Source organism: Myodes glareolus, chromosome 2, assembly GCF_982192425.1.
Source record: "Myodes glareolus chromosome 2, mMyoGla1.1, whole genome shotgun sequence".
Lineage (NCBI taxonomy): Eukaryota > Metazoa > Chordata > Mammalia > Rodentia > Cricetidae > Myodes > Myodes glareolus.
This window is the reverse complement of record NC_142027.1, coordinates 504203-526631: the sequence shown is the minus strand read 5'-3', so window position 1 is coordinate 526631 and position 22429 is coordinate 504203. Positions and strand designations below refer to the sequence as shown.

The 22429-nt window shown below is 34.5% G+C and overlaps 3 pseudogenes; 2 read left to right on the top strand and 1 right to left on the bottom strand.

Moving 5' to 3' along the window:
- Nucleotides 1-214: 214 nt before the first annotated feature.
- Nucleotides 215-1172, top strand: LOC148122824 (olfactory receptor 1165-like; annotated as a pseudogene).
- A 1632-nt stretch (nucleotides 1173-2804) lies between these two features.
- On the bottom strand, nucleotides 2805-8687 carry LOC148122823 (olfactory receptor 5D3-like; annotated as a pseudogene).
- A 12247-nt stretch (nucleotides 8688-20934) lies between these two features.
- LOC146895381 (olfactory receptor 4P4-like) lies at nucleotides 20935-21867 on the top strand (annotated as a pseudogene).
- Nucleotides 21868-22429: the final 562 nt, after the last annotated feature.

Genomic DNA, 22429 nt, shown 5'->3' with positions numbered 1-22429 from the left:
ACACAGGGGTGCTCATGACTTCTTGGTGTATATTAAATGAGGTAATGTTTATTTCCAACTGATATAAGAAACCAATGTGTATAAAAAAAATTGTGATTCAAAGTCACACTATGTTCTTTTCAAATACCAATTGGTGTATGCTATAGCATGAATTAAGGTATATTCTCTCTCCCTTCTTACTATAAACATCTTCCACTGTATCATTGTGCCTGTAATGAATTTTCTGATTTTCTCCAATAGGATCCAAATGCATCACTCAAGAAACCAGAGTACTGGAGTCTTCTTTGTCTTCTTGGAATTCTCAGAGTATCCGAACTTACAAGTGCCTTTGTTCCTGGTGTTTTTGATCATATACACTATCACTGTTTTGGAAAATCTGGGTATGATTTTGGTCATCAGGATCAATGCCAAACTCCACACTCCCATGTACTTTTTCCTCAGTCATGTATCCTTCATTGATCTTTGTTACACCACAGTGATTGTACCCAAACTCTTAGACCTTTTGATAACGACAGACAGATCTATGTCCATCAAAGGATGCATAGTCCAGTTTTACTTTGGCTGTGCTTGTGTGGTTGCCCAAACCTTCATGTCGCTTTGTCGTCATTTGTAACCCTCTGCTCTATACTGTGGCTATGTCTCGTAGGCCCTGTACTTTCCTTGTAAGCATAACTTACCTCTGGGGTGGGCTCTGTGCTACCACAATCACATATTTTCTTCTGGCACTATCTTACTGTAGATCTACCATCATTAACCACTTTTGTTTTGAGTACTCTGCCATCCTCTCAACCGCCTGTTCTGATTCTTCCTTCAGCCAGTTGGCATGCTTATTAGTTTGTATGTTCAATGAGATTTGTAGTCTCCTGATCATCATTGTCTCCTATAATGTTATCTTTGTTACTGTCATCAAGATTCCTACTTAAGGAGCACTCCAAAAAGCCTTGTCTACCTGTGCGCCCCACCTGACTGCTATCTCCCTCTGCCACGGAATCATTCTCCTTCTTCACTGTGTGCTCAAGTCCAAGAGCTCACTGCTTCTTATTAAGATAGTCACTGTGTTTCATAGCATGGTCATCCTTATGCTCAATCCTCTTATTTACAGTCTAAGAAATAAGGATGTAAAGGAGACTGTGAAGAAGTTAATCCATGTAAAAATCCTTTCTCCCTCATAGCCACACACATGCACACACACACCTAAAGAATTTTTTATTAATATTTTTATTCACTGATTTCATATTATTCATGTAATGAAACAAAAAAATTCTGAGAAAATGGGGATAATGTGTGTGTTTAACAGTTACATTATTCACTACAAATGGCTTTATAGAGAATGTAAATTATGTTTTTTAATCTTAGAATGGAGAGAGCTAAATCATGATTCTATAATGAAATATAAATATAAATTTCATTATATTTTGTATTTCTCTCTTTTAATTCTTTCTTTTCCTTTCTCTTTCTTAAGTCACACCTATTTCTTCCCTTTCTCTACCCTTTATAATTCCCCCTTGTATGCATGTTAACATTTGTACAGGAGGACCTTTATATTTATATATGAGTATATATGAATGATAATTCCCTTTGTTTGCTTTTCCAGCAAGCAATAAGAAGGCATATTATATTATGCACATTCTTTAAACTTCATTTGAGCACTTTTAGAATCATTTATCTTGCCTTCCATCCGTAAGAAAGAAATACACTTTGGAAATTATAAAGTTTATAACATTTTAGCCATCATAGTTACTAACTGCTGGTTCTGAGATTACATAATTTGCTTTTGCATACACATCTGAAACTTATGCATATAAAATTGTAATGTACAGAACATACAAAGGGTAGATAAAATTTTAAAGATTTTGTTCAAAGCAGTATTTACATTATTATTTGAAACATCATTTACTTTTATATGACCTTTAACTATCTGTTTATCTGAATTACAGCTGGATTCTTTCTTTGTTTTCTCTTGTCAGTCCTGCATGCTTCAGTCATTTAATCCTTGTATGTATCTTATTAAAGAAATTTACCTTTAATTATTATGTGCATGTTAGAGTGTGGGCTTATGAACCTGAGTGCAGTGCCCATGAAAGTCACAAACAGTCTTGGAACCTTTGGAACTGGAATTACAGTCATTTGTGGGTTGCCCTTTGTACGAGTTGATACATGAGCTCATATCCTCTGTAGGAACAGCGTGCGTTCTTGATCAGTGGACCGTCTTTCTGGACCCTGCTAGTATGTGCATCCATGTTGGCAGGAGTTGGACTATAGCTACTTGTGGCAATCTATAATCATGTTTTCTATAGTCTTCAGGAGGCTACTTCCTTGTCATTGTCTTTGTCACACTCTTGAGCTACTGCTGATTCTTTAATAGCAATGTGTTATTTGCTGACCTGATCCTTTCTCAGTACAAAGTTCACAAACTATTCTCTGTGAGCTTCTTGGCACTGGTGCAATATCCTACTCCGAATAAGACATCAGCCAGGAGATTGCTTTTTTTCTCTCTAAATTTTTGAATAAAATACATAGCCTGAATTATTTTTCTCTCTTCCTTTATTTATATTTATGTTCCTATAAATCAGCATAATCATGATTTCAATGGTGGGATGATACACAGCTGTCTACATGTCTTTCATATGTCACTAAGATTTTCATGGTACCTGTTTTCTTTGTCTTATTTTTTGCTGTAAAATATCAAGGCTTTCAGAAGGTATCCTTTGTCATTGTTTGATAGATCATCATTGGACTATGGCCTAAGCAACAACGATGTGAGGGAGATAGATAATAAATACCAACTGATATAGTGAAGCATATCATTTTAGACATTTTATTTCACTTAGAAAGTAACTGTGCTATTGTTCAATGTCAAATTGTCAAATCACAAATGTGAAGTAACCCTCTTATAAGAAATTATTATCACACTATTTTACATTACAGAAATTAACAGGCCTAAAATCACAAATGTCTTAGAAGTAATCCCTGAAGTGAATATTCTGGCAAGAAGATTTGAGTATCAGCACACTCTTTCATCTCTATCCAGATCAACATTCCTTTCAACTTGTGAAATTATTTTCAGATATTCCCAAGTACATGTAACTTTAGTGCTTAGTTTTCAAGCATCACTTCTTCCAGCACTTTGTGTAGCTATGAGACAGCCTTCACTGAAGTTTGCTAGATAAACTTCACTGACTCAGACTGTTAGTGATGGATATAAACGTCTATGTAGAAGGTGGTTTCATGCTAAGCATTAGAATTAAGTCTCCCCCCTAGATTCAGTTTCATACCCTGCCATAGGCTTTGTAACAGATTTACATTACAAAGTATGGATTCCTTCCTATACCCTCTAGTGGGTCGCAAATCTATTTCCAGAATGGGTGGTTACCACAACACAATCACTTTTTTGTAGTTTTGTTTTCTTCTACAAATGAGGAAAGCCAGTTACAGTGTCAAAATTATAATTTAATATATAAATATCACGTATGGTTTTTAAAACTTGTGATATACATTAAAAGTACATATAAGACAAATAGAATTCATTTTTATTGTAATTTCATTCCCACTACATTATTTCTTGTTCAAAACATTACTTTAAATGTATATAACAATTGGCAGAGTTTTTTGTTAAATACATATCATATCTAATTTACAGACTACCAGATATTAAATAAAGGAGGTATCCCGATAGTTAAACTCTATGATTGTTGATATAGTAATGTTTATTTCTAAGCACCTAGAAAGTTCTGATTGGATAAGTATTTTTTTAAAAATCACTAATAATAAAGGAAATTACAATATTTGTTTTAGAAATAAGAATCAATAATTAAAAATAAAAAGAACTTTAATTTACAATTTGTTGTAGAATATCATTGAACTACATTGAACTTTATGAAAATTTTGATACTGCAAAAGACATCAGTCTTGATTAGCAAGTGAGAGTTGCAAAAATACAAAAATTTACTTCGGGCAATTAAGCACCCTACTAATTACAAAATAATTTAATCAATTCCATGTATCTAAATTTTTGCTAGCCAATGACTGAAAAAAGGAGAAATTTGTTTCATAATGAATGTGTACTATCTTAAAAATTGTGCACATTGAATTTCAAGTATGAAATCTTCACTTAAATAAAAAACCTCATGGCTACTTTCTTTATTATTTGTAGCTAAATACTCAACCTCAAGTTAAAAAAAATGGTTAACAAGATAACTTGGAGTTAAACTTGCTGTCTTCTTTATTTTTTAAGTATTAATTTTGTTTATCATTATAGAAAGTGTGAGACATTCTGTACAATATTCCTTTAAAATGAATGAATATGGCATTATATGATTTTACTGATTAACTTCCTGTCTCTTTGACATCTTTATTCCTGAGACTATAGATCAGGGGATTTAACATGGGGATGAAGACTGCATAGAACACTGAGGCCACCTTGACCATGAGCCATGAGCTCTTTGTGTATGGTACACAGTAGAGAAAAAGAATTGTCCATGGAAAACAATTATGGCAGTCAGATGAGAGGCACACGTAGAGAAGGCTTTTCTACGGCCCCCGGTGGAGGACATCTTCATTACAGTGATGAAGATGAAAATATAGGATGTAAGAATGATGACCAAGCTGCTTATTTCCTTAAATGTAGCAGAGACAGAAATAATCTTCTGGCTGATGTAAGGGTCAGAGTGGGATGCAGCCACAATAGCATCATGCTCACACACAAAGTTATTTAAAATATTAACTGCTTGAAAGGATAATCTCATCAAATAGTAAGTAAGCGTTGTGGAACATATTAGACCCCAAGAGTATGATGCGCCCACTAAAATGGAGCACAGTTTGGGGGACATGGCAACCGTGCAGCGAAGAGGATCACACACTGCAACAAACCGGTCGTAGGCCATCACTGCCAACGTGTAGGTTTCTGTCACCACACATGTACATGCAAAGAACTGCAGGATACAGCCTGAGAAGGACATGGTTCTGTCTTATACAAGCAAGTTTTCTAGCAGTTTGGGTGTCACAGCAGTGGAGTAACAGAAATCCACAAAGGACAGGTGAGCAAGGAAAAAGGACATGGGGGTGTTGCGAAGCGGTGTGTTGACCCTGATGATGGCAATCATGCCCAGGTTTCCCAATACAGTGACGGAGTATGTGGTCAGGAAGAGGAGGAACAGGGGCACCTGGAGGTCCGGATATTCTGAGAAGCCCAAGAGGATGAAGGTCACTGAAGTAGTCTGGTTTTCTTGGTCCCTGAGATAAAACAGAAAAATTGAAAAACAGACACAATTAATAAGACAGGGTGAAAAATGTTTGTAAAGAACTACAAATAATTTCATTTCAGTGGTTAAGTTTTTTAATTCAAAATATAAGCTGACATATCATAATATATGCTTTCCTTTGCAGTATAATGTTGCTTACTCCATAATAAAATACAATTCACAAGATTAAAGATGGATCACTCAAACATAGGATAAAATTTCATCATAAATTGTAGAAAGTATTATTGGCTGTTACAGCAAGCACACTGTAAACTCATGGTGTATCACGACATATTTTATTTATACAAAGCAGCAGCTACAGTGAAAACTTGGATCTTTTAATTTCCTAATTATTCAAAATAACTACAGCTACAGAAAAAATGAAAAGGAGTTACTCCTATATGTGCTATGCTCTTCCAAAATGTCTTAACTGCTCCTTCCTATGATTTTAATTACATTTTTCTTAGAACTACATTATAAGTATTTACTGACTACTCAGCATCAAATTAACACTGTTGCACATAAGATAAAAATGACATGTCTGTGTGCAAAAATTAAAGCCTTATAGTATTCACTATATTGTGATTTTATTGTTTAAAATAATAGTAGACTTGTGCCCTCTATATAAAAACTATCATTGATGTATATATGTAGTTTTTCTTCAAATACTACTTTGGGTTTGGTTAATTCAATGCACAACACTTATTATATCATGAATACATTTACAAATTTCACACAAACTTTATTGAGTCCAAATTCTATAACTAGACCTTTTAAAACTTTACACAAACCTCCATTCTTTCTCTGATCCTAATATAAAAATATGTGAGCAACTTAGGGTTGAAGGAGAAATCTTTCCCATCAGTAACAAATGTGATTTCAACAACTTCTGATACATCTTTTCAACATGTGTAACTTTTCAGTCCATTTCTCATATTTGGTGCTTATTTTAATGCACTTGGTACTAAATTTCTAAATCAACCATTTTACTCTAGGAAGTGTCATCTCTATTCAGTTGTTTGATGGCTCTGTGTGCTGTACACACTATAAATACGTTCCTGTAAAGAGCAAGTCCTTCCTTTCTTTCTCTGAGATCCAACTTAGACTTCTCATTAAATTTCTTCTATGCATGGAATATCATATTGAATATTTTAGAAACTAAAGAATTATCAAATTTATTTTGTATCCTCAATTTTTCTTTTGAGAATTAATATAAAGTGATATATGTATACACACATATATACATATACATATATAATTACAAATAAGTATTTCATGAACATCTTATAATTGATTAAAGTTAAAATGTTTGTATATCTAAAGAAAATACATTTAAATATACAAACAAATAAAATTATTTGGAAATATTTGTAACACAAGAACCATACAATGGGAAACAACACAATAAATTCATCTAGTTAGTTGGACCATATGATGATCATAGATGGTAGATTTATGCATAGATTTTAAAGCCTGAGAAGACTAAGACCTTATATCACTTTCCTTTTAAAATAAAATAAAGTGAGATTTGAGCAAACTCACCACAATGCAGAAAAGTTTGATGCATTCATTTACTTAAGACTCTTAACAAAATTTAAAAGGCTCCAGAGCCGTCTCTGCTAAGAATTCAATTTATTTTTTAATTAATTAATTGTATGAAGCATAATAAAAACATGAAAAAATGTCTCTGTGAAAACTGAGAGAAAGGAAATGGAAAAAGCAGAAATCCAGCACCAAACTGTAACCTACATGTATGTCACAAATACTTTGGGAATGTGAACCCTAGAGAATGAGACTGAAGAATTTCCATGGAGGCACAAATCAAACAAATAGATGAACTGAAACCACATGTGATGTTTTTCTTGTAATTTTCTCTAATATTAGCAACATTTTCATAGCTAATTTTAATGATTCATATACCTTCTTCTGGCTTTTTTGGGCACACTACATGCAGAAAAGATATTCATTTGCTTAAAATAAGAATACAAACTTTTTAAAAATATTTTTAAATGCAACATAGTATTGATTTACACATGGATTTACAACTTCAGAAGATTATGATCACACATTTCTTTCCTTCTAAAATAGAGAAACATATGATTTATTTATTTATAATTTGTTTTACAAGATTACTACTCCTTTTAGGAAGCTATAAAAATAATACAATGGAAAAAACTAAACACTATATTTTGCACAGAAGCACAGTAGTCATATATCCAGAGAAGATATACAAATGCCAAATAATCAGGACTAAAGCAGGTCACCATTGGTAATTGCTAGGGAAATGACAAAAAAACATCAGGAACAACTCACTGATTTTGAGTAAGAAGTGTATTTCTTCATTTCTTTCTGTTAGTTTGTACATTTGTTTTGTTTTGCTTTGTAGTTGAGATACTGTATATACCTGGCTGCAGGAACTTCTTGTGTAGATCAGGATGATCTTGAATTCAGCGATCTTCCTATCTTGACCTCCTGAGTGCTGGATTAATGGTGTGAGCTGTTACCACTCCTTTCAGTTAGATGTGGTGGTGCACACCATTACTAGCCACCTTGGGAGGCAGAGCCAGCTAGATCTCTGTGAGTTCAAGGGCAGCCTGTTCTACAAAGTGAATTCCAGGATAGTCAAAGCTGAAGAAAGTAAGAGAAGAAAAAAAGGAGACGGCTGTAAGGAGGTTGGGAAAGCATGGGAAGTGGGTAAAATATATGGAGATCGTGGTGTCCTTTTAGTATTATTGGAGAATATGTAAATCTGTGATATGTTTATGGAAACATGTAAGGTGCTTCATAAAGCAATTAATGTGCAAATGCCACATAATACAGAAATTCTACCTCAAATAAGTACCAAATTAATTAATACCAGACTCACATATTCATTTTCAGGTGATCCTTACTTACAATAAGCAAATGACAGAAACAAAGCAATTAGCTATCAACAGATATGCATCCTTCAGCAAGAATGATCTATACAGACATTAGAATAGATGAAATCAACACAGAAAACGCATAGCGCACAAATCCAACCCTGTGTGGTACTTACGAACTTCATGGATACAATAAGCTTCCATACAGTTAACCAGGTACAGAAGCTGGGGAAGAATCATCCAGCATGTCCACAACTCTTGTTGGGCTGGTTAAATGTTCTGGAGAGAGTGAATACAGCAGCACAACACTGTGAATACATTTGGGGACACCAAATTGTATACTCACAAGCGTTCATGTAATAAATTTATATCCAGGATACTTTAAGTTTAAGTTCTTAATAGGTAATAAAACACAGCTATGAAGAACTGGTAAAATATGCAGCTTGCTAGTTACGACTAAAATATAAGCATAGTTGTATGTGTGTGATGATTTTAAAGTCCTGTTAAGAGAAATGCAAAATATCCTTTCATGATGCTGCTCTCACTCAGGTTTGTAATTTTGTGAGCTTAGCCCTCACCTCTCCATCTCCACACAAGTTTATATAATTGTTCCAACTATTGTAAACTCTTAAAACTGTGTGCTAAATTACTACATATTTTAATCCCAAGATTTGACCTCATAATGTGTTTAGTGTTAATGCCGTTAATTGGAAATCTTATATGATTTAGAGGAAGGAGAGATGACAGTCAAAGGCTTCTCCCAATGTGTTGTCCTTAGATAAAAGACATTTTATCTGTAGAGTCTAAGTCCTCATTTGCTTTAAGTTTTAAAAGGAGGGTTAAAATTAGCAAAAACACATAATTTTGGATTAACAGATGGTGGTAGAAAGTTTTATATATGGATAAGTGCAGTCTAGGACTAGTATATCTGTATGCACTCATACGTACATTGAAATGTGTTTTTTAGTCTCATGCTTTCTGTGTTTACACTTATATCTTATGAAATTATATATCCAGAAATTAATGATAACATAAATATTTCCACGGCAAATGCTATTACTCTTTAACTGATGGAATTTTTTTTTAGATGCGCTAATCATACTACAAAACTCTTCAGATCAACAGCAGTGAGATTTTGGTTTGTTTACAAGCAAACTCCACTAGGTGGCAGAATGGCACCATAATTCTAATCAACAGGAAAAAACGATCTTTTTTAAGGACAGAAATATTGAATAAGCAGCAATCGTTATTTTTATTAGAACTTGATTATTGATTCCAACGCTTTATCAATTAATACACAGTAAACAGATCTTCAGAAATAATAAAGGACATGCCTGAATTCAAATGATCATGTACTTTTTCCCTTATATTTTTAAATTCTGACTAAAAATAATTCTTTGGCTCTTTATCATTTAAACTATCACTAATTTTAAAAATAAAAGGCATAGTTGACTACAAAATAACAATTAATATATGACTAAAATCTATATAAATCTATATATAACTAAAATATTTACTACATTAGTTTTAATGTTAAACATATCTGTGTACTATACATTGAGCACTTTCAACAACAAAATTATTTTTTACAGTAAATATTTTAAAGTTGCCATAAACGTACTCTGATTTATAATAGAGTCCTTTAAACTTTAAGACTAATATTAATAAGAGAGGAATCACTAAATATCTTTAAATAATTCTAATTATAAATGGCCTTTAAAAATAGAAACATTTCATAAATTTACATGAAATTTTTTACAATGCCCATAATAATCTTCTTTTAATTGTCCCAGTTTTAGTAAACCTCCTACTAAAAAGAGCCATACAAAAGGTCCTGAAACTTAAATTTAAAAAAAAAAGGACTAATTTAGTGAATTTTAAAAAATAGCACCTATAAAGATGCAAAAGCTTATGAACTACTAACTCCATGACAAAGACATAAGACTATACGTGAGAGGCTGGACTGCAATAACCTAAGCTAGTGGAATGTGAAATCAAATGTAGTTTGCTACACCAGCATCTGTGTAGGCCATTTTTAGACAAACGTGATCAGAAGAGATAATATGAAAGTCACTATGTACCAATGAGGGGAGTATTCCTTCATATTGATATTATTTTATAAATAATATAAAAATAATAAATAATTTTACTGAACATTTGTCTACCCAATTTCAGAAATGAGGCCCCACTCAGCACACAGATGGATAGTTTTGACCCCATCTAAATTGCATCCTCCCTTCAGTTAATTTTTTTTGAAAGATATTAGTATCATACAAAACAAATATTATGATTGATACTGAAAACATTCAATAGCACTTTTTACAAAGTCCTTGGCCAGTGTTTAGTAATAGTTGGCTGATGCATGCAGGAAGTGGTCTTTTTCTTTAGACAATGCCAAGACACACTGAGGAGAAAATCCCATTTTACTTTGTGTGGTGATTTGAATAAGAATAGCCCCTATATTCTCCTGTATTTGAATGTTTGGTCCATAGGGATTGGTTCTCTTAGAAGGTGTGTCCTTGTTAGAGTAAGTGTAGCTTTCTTGGACAAAGTGTGTCAGGAGGTGGACTTTGAGTTTTTAAATACTTAACCCAGGCCGAGTATCTCTTTCTCTCTTCCTGCTGCCTAACGATGCAGATAAAGAACTCTCAGATCTTTCTCCAGTACCATGTTTGCCTGTGCACTACCATGCTTCCCTCCTTAACAACAATGGATGAATCCTCTGAACTGGTAAACCTGCTTCAAATAAATTTTTTTCTTTTATGAGAGTTGCCATTGTCATGGTGTCTATTTGTAGCAATAGAAACATTAACTAAGACACTATGTTTAAAAGAAAATGGTAACAAAAATCATCCTTTTCAAGGTTTATTTTGGAGTTATGCCCATTAAACCTCTCAGGGTTCAGAAAGATTACTAGAGCAAGTGAAAATCTGACTCTTAAGATCTGAGGGTAAATAAACTAATTCACTTATGTTATCTCTACATCCTCTCTATTTTTTAAGAAAAGAAGCAGAGAGAAGGGGCAATTCCCACCATGATTTTAGTTTGTAAAGACATGGTTGAAAAAAATCCACAGGCAGAAATAATGATTATCAACATTTATTCATTTCAGAATCACAAAAAGAAAAGTAGAATCTAATAAAGCAGTGATCCAGGAAAAGGTGACACTGAAAGATCTGGATAAATCCAGATCCCCCTAACAGGAAAAAAATAGAGCCAAAAATCTAGCAGGAAGAGAAGAATCAGAAATCTTGGATTAGCCAGTTTCAGGGTTTCAGGAACTATCTGAAGATAAAGTTAGATTGTAATCTTGAGAGTAATCTTGAGAAACAGGGAGTTTCCCCCTAGTAATTATCATAGGTATTTTTGGAATAGGAACTAGCTGATTATGACCTTGAGAATGATCTTGAGAGGCAGGGAGTTGCCCCCTTGTAATCATCACTGGAATTTTCAGAATTTTCTGTGACACCCTCACTGCCCCCTTTCAGATTACTGGGCTGTGTGGTTTCTTCCTATAAAAACTACTTCTCCTGGTCACTTGGGGTCGAACTCTTCCCTTGCATGGGTTATGAGTCTCGGCCCCAGTGCACTGGTTCCCATCTTGTTATCTTGTCACTAAACCTCGTGTAATTGCAGCAAGGACGGTCTCTTGTGAGTTATTGGGGGGGGGGTCACGTTATCCCGAGGCTTGAGTGAGAGTCTTCCAATATCGGGGTTCTTTCAAAACCACCCAAGAAGGGTTGGTATCCAGAGACTTCAGACAAAGAGACATTGTTGAGATGACCTGACTATGGTGTCTGCAGCTTGCTGTGGTTTGAAACCTGTTTGCTTTAGAACTAAGATGCAGACTGAACATTCGAGTGTTTTTAATTTCTGACACACAGAACTCATTTTGATTAAAATATTAAACCTAAGAACTAAGACCTAAACATTACTTTCAGGGAAAGAAAGACTCAAAATAAGAAATGACAAAAATTTTTCTTCACTTAAGAAGGGGGCAGACTGAGGGCTTAACAGCTGCTCAGAGAATGAAAGTGGTATGTAATAACAACAAATGGTATTGTACTCTTACCAGTAATGACCTGATATTTGCAACTGCTTATAAGATAATGAGAAAAATTGGTATTGGCCTATAATGTAAGAACAATGGTACTGACCAAAAGAGATTTGAAAAAGTTGGTATTGATTGACAATGCTAAGAATTATGATTTTGACTTGTTGTTACTGGTAACTACTGAGAAAAGTTTTAGAGACACTGTAAATGTTGGAAGTTGCTACATGTCCTAAGAATTTTAGATCTAAGTGGTGCTCTAAATCGAGGGAAAAACATTTTCAACTTAGGCCATTCTCTTCTCCTTTAAATAGGAGACTACAGCCTTTGGGAGCTTGATTATTCATAAAGCGTTATGATTTACCCTGACAAAAAGGTATGGCTATGAGACATAGGGCCCAAAAGAATATTTCTCTCCACTAATCTCTTTTCTTTACAGAGATCAGAAGTCAATGACGGGTTTGAAGTTTTTTCTACCCAGATGCCTAACATAGGAGCTATCATATGTCAATGTCTGTTCCAAAGATGAGAAAATTTGTATAAATGAGGAAATCTTTGCCCAAGCCATGTGCAATCTACCTGTTCTGTTGCAGAAGCATAGGTTTTATTAAAATTAATAAGAGGAAGTAGATTGGAGGCCCACATTTCATACAAGATATTTACAGTCAAGTTCTCTGGCCATGCTTGGCTTCTAAAGCACTGCCATCCTGCCAGACAAGCTGTGGCTACCTAACAAAAGCATTAAGATGTATTGTTCCTTCTCTTTTGTTATTTTGTAGTTTGCCTAGAGAGAGGTGTGGATTCCAAGCTGGTGACTGAGTTGCAGGTGTGACCCATCCCCTGGAAAGAGAATATTAATAAGTTTCCACCTTGGTTTACCTGGGGGAATAAAAGGTGTTTGAATAATAAACGCGGGTGATCTTCAGGAATGAATGAACCCTGAGACTCCTTTCCGATATTGCGATATTGCTGTATGAACTGTGTCTCAATTTTTCCCACACCTCTGTACTGGTCCGGTTAGGGAAAAGTAGTTTTATGTTAGGGCATCGGACCCCAACATTTCTCATTGAAACAAACCCCTACTTCCTACCAAATCCACTCTAACTGTTTACCTTCATAGATACCCAACTTATGTCTCTCCCTCTCCTTGTGTCTATCTGTGTCTGACTCTGTCTCAGTGTGTTTCTCTTTGTCTGTCTGTATCTTTCTCTTTCTCTGTCTCTCTGACTCTCTCTGTTTTTGTGTTTCTATCTCTTTGTCTCTGTCTCTCCCCTACCATAGAGTTGTGTGAATCAAACACAATTTGTATTGTCCAAATATTCTTGCATGTTTTGCCTGCCTTAGATTGATGCACTACTATCCAAGACATTAAAGAAAATTCTCTTCTCTTGTAATATCTGTCAGTCTCCAACAACTCCTCACCTATGGGAGAGACTATATGCCTACATCATGGTGTTTTATATCTTCTATATTTCTACACCTTGCTAGGATTTTTATTTTTCTAATGAACTTCTGCTCTTGTGCACCATGTCACATCTGCACCTTGACCAATTGTGAGTCTCTGTGTTTATATTGAAAGACCTGGATAAACCCAAATCCCTCTAGCAGGAAAAAAATAGAGCCAAAAATCTAACAGGGAGGGAAAAATCAGAAATCTAGGATTAGACAGTTCAGTTTCAGGAACTAGCTGAAGATAAAGTTAGATTGTAATCTTGAGAATAATCTTGAGAAACAGGGAGTTGCCCTCTTGTGATTATCATTGGTATTTTTGGAATTTTCTATGATGCCCTCCCTACCCCTTTGGATTACTGGGCTGTGGTTTCTTCCTTTAAAAACCCCTTCTCCCAGCTACTCGGGGTTGAACTCTTCCCCTGCGTGGGTTATGAGTCTCGGCCCCAGTGCACTGGTTCCTGTCTTCCCATCGATTAAACCTCATGTGATTGTCGCAATGACAGTCTCTCATGAGTTACTTGAGGGGTCGTGTTATCCCCAGACTTGAGTGAGAGTCTCCCCATATCAGGGTCTTTCAATACCAATAAGAAGCTCTTCCAAAGAGGCTTAAGAAATGCACTATTCTAAGAGTATAATGGTGAATCATTAGGAGTTATTTTAACATGATATCTTTTTAACATAACTATTATAGCAGCATCTCCTTTTGGTTCCATGTGACAGTTTTGATGAGAATGCCCCCTAGAGACTCATATATTTTAATGCTTGGTTACCAGTTGGTGAGTCTATTTGAAAATGATGGAGAAATGTATCACTGCATGAGCCTCAAAATTTCAAAAGTCCATGCCATTCTCAGTGCTTGTGGTTAAAGATTAGAATGCAAAATCTCAGCTGCTTCCCTGATGTCATACGTGTTTGCATGCCGCCACTCTCCCTGCAATATGGTCCTGTACTCTAACTAACCCACCTGAAAGTGAATGCCCCAAGAAACTCTTTCATTTATAAGTTTTCTTGGTTATGCATAGTGTCTTTTTACAGGTATAATACAATTAACCAAAACAACCTTTTAACTCTCTAGCCACAGGTATTTGGACATGAGATAATGATGCCATGCAGTAGTTCCAACTCATGGAATGGTCCTGAAATCACATCAGAATAGTTGTTTCATTCCATAAAATTCATACTATCATTGTACTAAGTGGCATGTATCAGCAGGTCATGAACTGCAGTTTTCAGGGCATGTAACTGGATAACATTGATGATTACTTTTCTGTAGGGAGCTGCCAGGATGTGGCCTTGGCCAGATAGTGCCAGCAGTCCTACAGCCTGGAGGTATACATATTCTTTGATGTTGCCGCCTTAGGCCGGTGTGCTCAGAGCCTTGTTTTGCATTTCAAGAGACTCAGTCTCCTGACCTGTCCCGTGGCCTTGGGTCCTAGTAGAATGGCATCAACCAATCAGCATTCTAGCCTCTCACCCTAGAAAAGCGGCTGTCTTTGGATTTTTAGCTCTCTCTCGTCATCCCTGTTCCCCATTCCCCCTTTCAATCAAGGAGCTCTAATAAATTGTGATTGAGAAGGATTCTTGATTTTGTGATCGTCCATTCCTGCTGGTCAGGAAGCGCGTCACACTTTTCATCTCTAGTAGGTGTTATCACATTCTAGGCATGTTAGAAATAACCTATAATGATGAGTCCTTTACACCAGTACTTGCTTGATTTCTCTGTTTTATGATTTGTGTATTGTGTCTCCATAACAGTCTTACTTTCAGTTTTTAGAGGATGATCAAGAAATCAAATTGAAGACCCTGACATAAATCTATACACCTACGGACACATGATATTTATACAGATGTACACTTGAAAAAAGGCAGCATCTTCCACAAATGGTGCTGATCAAACTGGATATATCTGCCTGTAGAATAATGCAAATATATCCATGATCATCACCCTGTACAAAACTCATGTTCAAATGGAATAAAGGCCTCAAGACAAAATTGCATACACTCAAGCTGATATATGATAAAGTGGGAAATTTCCTTAAACTCTTTGGCACAAGAGAAGACTCTTTGCACAGAGAACACTGTTAGCATAGGCACTAAGATCAACAATCAATAATGGGCCCTTATAAAACTGAAAAGTTTCTTTATAGATCTCTGATATTTATTAAGTATTCATCCAAGCTAAGTAAATGAGTTCCAGGTTTATTGAGAGAACTCCTTCCAAACAAGGTGGAGAACTATTGATGAAGACACAGGAAGTCAACCTTTAATCTCTGTGCTTGTACAAATATACACGTAATCTCTATAATGTGCATACACTCACATGAACACACACACACACACACATACACACACACACACACACACGGGGGAAGAGAGAGAGAGAGAGAGAGAGAGAGAGAGAGAGAGAGAGAAATGGAGTGCAGGGTAAAGGCAAGCAATGGTGTTAAATTTTAAATGTTTCCATTAGATAATAGTATATGCTTTATGGAATTTGTGGGATAATTCAAAAACTGTAGATAGAGTTAGAACTTATATTTTGCATAAACTGGCTACATCGAGTTTCCAGTTCTATCATATTAATATTATTTTTATTGCTGTTCAATATCTAAGTATTGTAACTTTTCTTTACAAAAATCAGTTTTCCAATGACTACTTCCTCACCACAATGACAGGTGATTTTATTGTAGCTTTCTGATATACTCAAATGATGGATGCACTGATGCTAGCCCTTTTTAGACTTTTGAACAAAGGGTTTTTTTAAAAAAATATTTATTTATTTATTTATTTATTTATTTATTTATTTATTATGTATACAATACTCTTGTCTGTGTGTCTGTCTGCAGGCCAGAAGAGGGCATCAGATCTCATTTCAGATGGTTGTAAGCCACCATGTGGTTGCTGGGAATTGAACTCACGACCTTTGGAAGAGCAGGCAATTCTCTTAACTGCTGAGCCATCTCTCCAGCCCCCTGAACAAAGTTTTAAATAAGAGTTCTGTTTAACCTTGGTCAACTGATCTCAGTGAGCTACTCTAGAAACAGTGATACTGTGCTGCATTTCTGTCAGCACTGTATCTGCCAAGAAAATTAGTTTGTAAGTGAACAGAAACCATGAAATACTTACGTTTTCACTTCCCCTCGGGACTAAAGTAAATGTGATATTGGAAGAGAGCTGTGAATATTTGCCAATATGCATGACATCAGTTTCCTTACCTCTTCAGTTATATTAACTAAAGCTAGAAAGAGTCAAGTTTGTTTTGGAAACATACCACAGGACTTTTCTTTCAAAACAAGTAAGTGTTATCTTCAGGTTATACAAAATTACTTGTAGGTGAAAATTTAAACACATATCCATTACACTTAATGGGTGATTCCAAATTAAGAGTAGCTGTGGATCATGCTGCATAAAATTTAAATCAAGTAGATGGCAAATTAAATTATTTTTCAATATCAGCTCTCAGTAAAAATTCTGCATGAAGCATTATGAATCATGCTCTTATAATATATTTTTAAAAAATAAATGAAATCATTATTTATGATGCTTCTATTCTTTATTTAAAATTTTAGGGACAATTTGTATGAAGTTGATTAAAAGAAAAAAATTTATTATGTTAGTTTTTTGACCGTTTCATATGTATAACATTTATGTTAGTTCTCTGTCAATATCATATATATTCTGATTACATTCTCTTCCCAACTTTTCTTGCCTTTCTCTAACACCTATCTAATTCTCTTTTCCTATCACTCCCTTTCCATGTTTGAAGACTCCCATTTTGTTTTGTAACTCATTTAATATAATCAGAGTCATATGTATATTACATTGTAAGTATTCACTGAAGTCAAGTGAGATAACCAATGAGTAACTGATTACATTTTAGAATTGTAGCTAACTTATGAAACCCTGAAAATTTTCTTATCTGTTTAAAAATCTTGCTAACAAACAAAGATAAATTGCTATTTTTCTTCCTAAATAGCAATCTTAGTCTACCCTTTGTGATTTGGGGACTTGAGAACCTTGCATAATACCTACCACAGAGTAAGCAGTGATTGAAAAGTTAATTTTATGCAAATTAACAGAATGTGAGATCTATTTCCCTTTCTTGACGGACAAAAATATTAGATTCAGAAACTCTGTATAATTAATCCCACAGTCAGATAATCAAGATTCAATACAAAATTGATTCATTTAGTCTACTTTTGTTTTATTCTGTTCTGCTTTCAGTTATGTTGTTGTAAAGGAAAACTAACATTATGGCCCTAATACTCATAGAGGTAGAATTTCGGTACAGAACCAAGTTATGGAATTTAACATTCAACAAATAAACAATCCATATAAAGCAGTTAGTTGTAGCACCAGAGGGCACATTGATTCTGAGTATACATATTATTGTGATAAGTCAATAATGAAATATTTTGTAAACTATAGGAATTATGATAAAACTGAAAATAATTGAACAGGAAATGGCATAATGTCCAACTTCATCCAAGTACAGTTACAAAAAAACAAAAACAAAAACAAAAAAAATCAGAGAAGGCTGGGAAATTTAAACTATCTCTGATCTCATGATTTCTCATTCTGTGGCATGAAGGCAGTGTGTAAAGAGTTGGAGTCAGTGTGGTAGGACACACTGACTAATGACATTCCTTACATTATGTAGGTAAGGGAGTTTCACATTCTGGGAAAAAGGAAATGTCATAATTTTAGGATCAGAAAAGCATCAGTGGCAAGGAGGAAAAGTAGAAGAGGTTGTCTGTGCAAAACTACTCTGATCTGCTTACAGAAATGCAAGCAGCCATTAGTCCCAGCTTCAAATCCCTCTCTACCAATGTAAAACAATAAGTAACAATGAGTTCAGAATTGATTTCTGAAAATCAAGGTTTGTCTTCTTTTTGACTTACACCTAAGCAGAACTGCACAAAAGGATGTCACCTATTTAAGTTCAGGGAATTATCAAATAATACAGGCAGATGAAAGAGACAAACTTCAGCATTATTTACTGAGTAGTGATAAAATGGCTTATATATGTCATATAAATTAAATACATTGATAGATATGTGTATAGTATTGTTATTATATTTATCCCCCTGTTATTCTCTCTTACTCCCTACCTCTCCCTGCAGAAACCCTCCTCAAATAATTTTCCTTTTTTCATGCATTCTTTGTGACTTTCTCAATTTACGAACATGACAGATATGTACACACATACACACACATTATTCTAAAGGATGATAAAAATGGGGTGCATAATAAATTCAAATAATATCTAGAGCATTAGTTTATATTTTGATTTATTTGATTATTTGACTTTTGTATAAGGTACAAAGTAAACTAAATGATAGCTTCTTTAGCATGTCTCAATATGTTCAGTTGTACTCAAGCATAAAATTATTCCTTTAAAATTAATTCTGTGTATCTAAAACATACAAAATGATGATCTTTTAATCTTCACTTTGAAAGTTTTAAATTCTTCAGAATTTTTTCTGTTATTGTTATAATAACACAGGCCTTTGATATTTTTAAACACTGATTTAGTATGATGTTTTGAAGAATCTCAAAGAGCTGCGGTGGATAAGAACAGGTAGACAAAATGTCTACCTATACAAAATGAAGAAAAAGAGTCAAAAGAGTCTTGATCCAGCTTACATAAAATGTTAAGAATAAATAATTCATTCTTTCCATGTAGTCAGAAGAATCTGAGTTTTAGAAAAGGATAAAATAGAGCATTACCCATTTTTAAATCATTGGTAATAATGTGGAAGCCTAAAATACGTCTGTTAATTGAACTTAAAATTTCATGTGACAGCAAAAAAAACTTTTCCTCACTGTCTAGTGTAATGGATTCCAGGAAGGATGTATTGGCACTTACCACCAACTCTGTAACACTCTGAAAAGATTTACACATGCTTAATCTTTACACAAATTAAATGAGAACTTAAATGGAAGGGCAATGAATCTCAAACTTACTGGAACTGGTGTTATGCGCAACTAATATAAAATAGTTTATAATGTTCTCCTTTGCATAAAAAAGTGAATTTCTTGTACGATCAAGCAGACTGATCAAAAGTTTCTTCTATATTATTTTTCTTATATTAATATTTTTAATAAATTTAATAAAATTATATTTAAAAGTCTACAAGTCAAAAGTGTTTATGCGTATTAAAGTGAGATTCTGTGGGTAGAATAGTTATGCAGTGTTGGGTTCTATTTTTGGCATCACGAAAGAAAGTAAAGCTAGGAAAAAGTTAACACAGAAATACTCATGACGTCTGGATTACTTTACTTCAAGATGATAAAAAGTAGGAAGTGTAGAGAAAATAATTGGGAGAACATGAAAAATGCAGTTTGAAATTCTGAAACTGAGATTGCTGGAAACTAAGAATTATCACTTCTAGGTTGGTGTGATGGCTAGTCTCCATTGTCCAATTGACACACCCAGCAAAAGGAACCTGAGTTGAAGAATCACCTACATATAATTTACCTGTGAGATGTCCATATGGCATTTTCTTGTTTGCTCATTGATTGCTCTTGTTTGCTCATTGAGGTTCCAGGCTATGGGGGGGGGTGGCAATTCCATCCCTAGGCTGGCTGTATTTGAGCTTGGAAACTTGCAGCTGAACAGATTTCTATCTTCTATGTTTCATGTACAGCCTCCAGTTTCTGGCCTTGGGTTGGCATTCATCAAGGAATGTTGTCTGTAAGACAAATAAATCTTTTCCTTCTCAAATTGGCTTTTGGCTGTGTTTTATCAACACAGATTTTTCAGTTAGGTGAAAAAAGAAACCCTATATAACTATGGAGTGATTCCAAATACACAAGCCCATTATTCACATATATTTGTATATAGAGTGTATGACTCAACATATTTTATTTGTGGCAGTACTCAAGTATTATACATCATGAATTTACATGTAAATGTGTTCACATTTAATCATTTGTTTCTGTATATCTTCTCAAAAATGAACAGAAAAAAGTATACTAGACTGGGATTCTACAGAAGTAGCTCTTCTATAGTTCTTTGGTGGTATCCTATCCATTTTTGTTTGACAATGCATCACTATAGAATCACAATACCAAAATGTTTTATTCTACAACATTAATATTCATCTCAAATATGTAAGACTATTTAACAGCTATTCCTGTTTTTAAGATGTTACAAAAAAAACACCGTTGGAAATTTTTCTTAAATAAAGATGAAAATTTAACATTATTCAAACTCTGAATATTTTTTAATCTAATCTGCTCGCTGAAAGGGGACAATTTGCAGCATTGTGCTAAATGTATTTCACACATGTTTAAATTTATTTCAGATTAATACAGACATTTGCGGATCATGGACTATAAGACTAATATCACAGAATTTGTTCTTCTAGGACTTTCTCAGACAAAAGAAATACAATCTCTTTATTTTGTCTTATTTTTACTTTGTTACATTGCAATTTTATTCGGGAACCTATTTATCATGATTTCTGTCACATGTAGTCACCTTATCAATTAACCTATGTATTTCTTTCTGAGTTACCTCTCGTTTTCAGATCTGTGTTACACTTCCACTCTGACCCCCCAAGCTGATCATCAACTTAGTAGCAACAAGAAAGTCAATTTCCTACAATGGTTGCATGACACAGCTCTTCACCATGAACTTCTTTGGGGGCATTGAGGTCTTTATCCTCACTGGTATGGCCTACGATCGTTACGTGGCCATTTGCAAACCCCTGCACTACACCATCATTATGAGCAGGCAAAGATGCGATGCAATGATTGCCGCTTCCTGTGCTGGGAGATTTCTGCATTCCTTGGTCAGTTTCTCCTGGCAGTGTTCTTACCTTACTGTGGCCCAAATGAAATAGATCACTACTTCTGTGATGTGTACCCTCTGCTCAAACTGGCTTGTGCTGACACCAGAAATATTGATTTCTTGGTTTTTGCTAACTCTGGCCTGATGGGCTTAGTGACTTTTGTGGTCTTGTTGACATCATACGCTGTGATCATATATACTGTACGGTCTTACTCTGCAGAGAATCATCGCAAAGCCCTATACACTTGCAGTTCCCACATTTCTTTGCTTCTCTACTCTTTATTTACATTCGACCAGCAATAACATTACCAGAAGACAAAATATTTGCTCTCTTTTACACTATCATTGCCCCCATGCTCAACCCCCTGATTTACACACTCAGAAACAAGAAACAAGGAGATGAAGAAGGCCATCAAGAGATTGTATCACCGTATCACAGAGGACAAGGGAAATAGACTGAAATCATAACTGTTTTCCACCATGACACAGGTTCTGGAAAGTACTTCTAACTTAAAGCATCAAATGGCAAATAACCTTTTGATGTTATGTAGCAATATGTATATCAATAGTATATATGTATATTGCACGCTACTGATATGTATGGGGCTATCTGTAAGCAAATATTTACTGTTCTCTTTATTAAACCAGACCTCCTAATTATAATCCTGCTATTCAGATCTGCTGCTGTTGTTGATGTTCACATTGTCTGTATTGCTTTGCATGTTTGGATCTATAACAAATTATGTTTGACAGGAGATTATCCTTAGCAATGTGTTCACCAGTTATAATCAAGAGAACACAGAGAACAAATAAAATATTTATACTGTATGACTGTGTTCAGTAAACGAGTAATCAGATTTCAAAAATACTAAAACCAACTCTTAATAAATCACATAAGAGAATAGTCTAAAAGATCTACTTTATGGGTCACAAAATATTTCTCAAAAGTTTCACATTATGACTTAATTTTAAAAAACAAGCATTAAGTTATTATTTTTATTTTAGTTTTTCACATTTCTAAAACCAATAC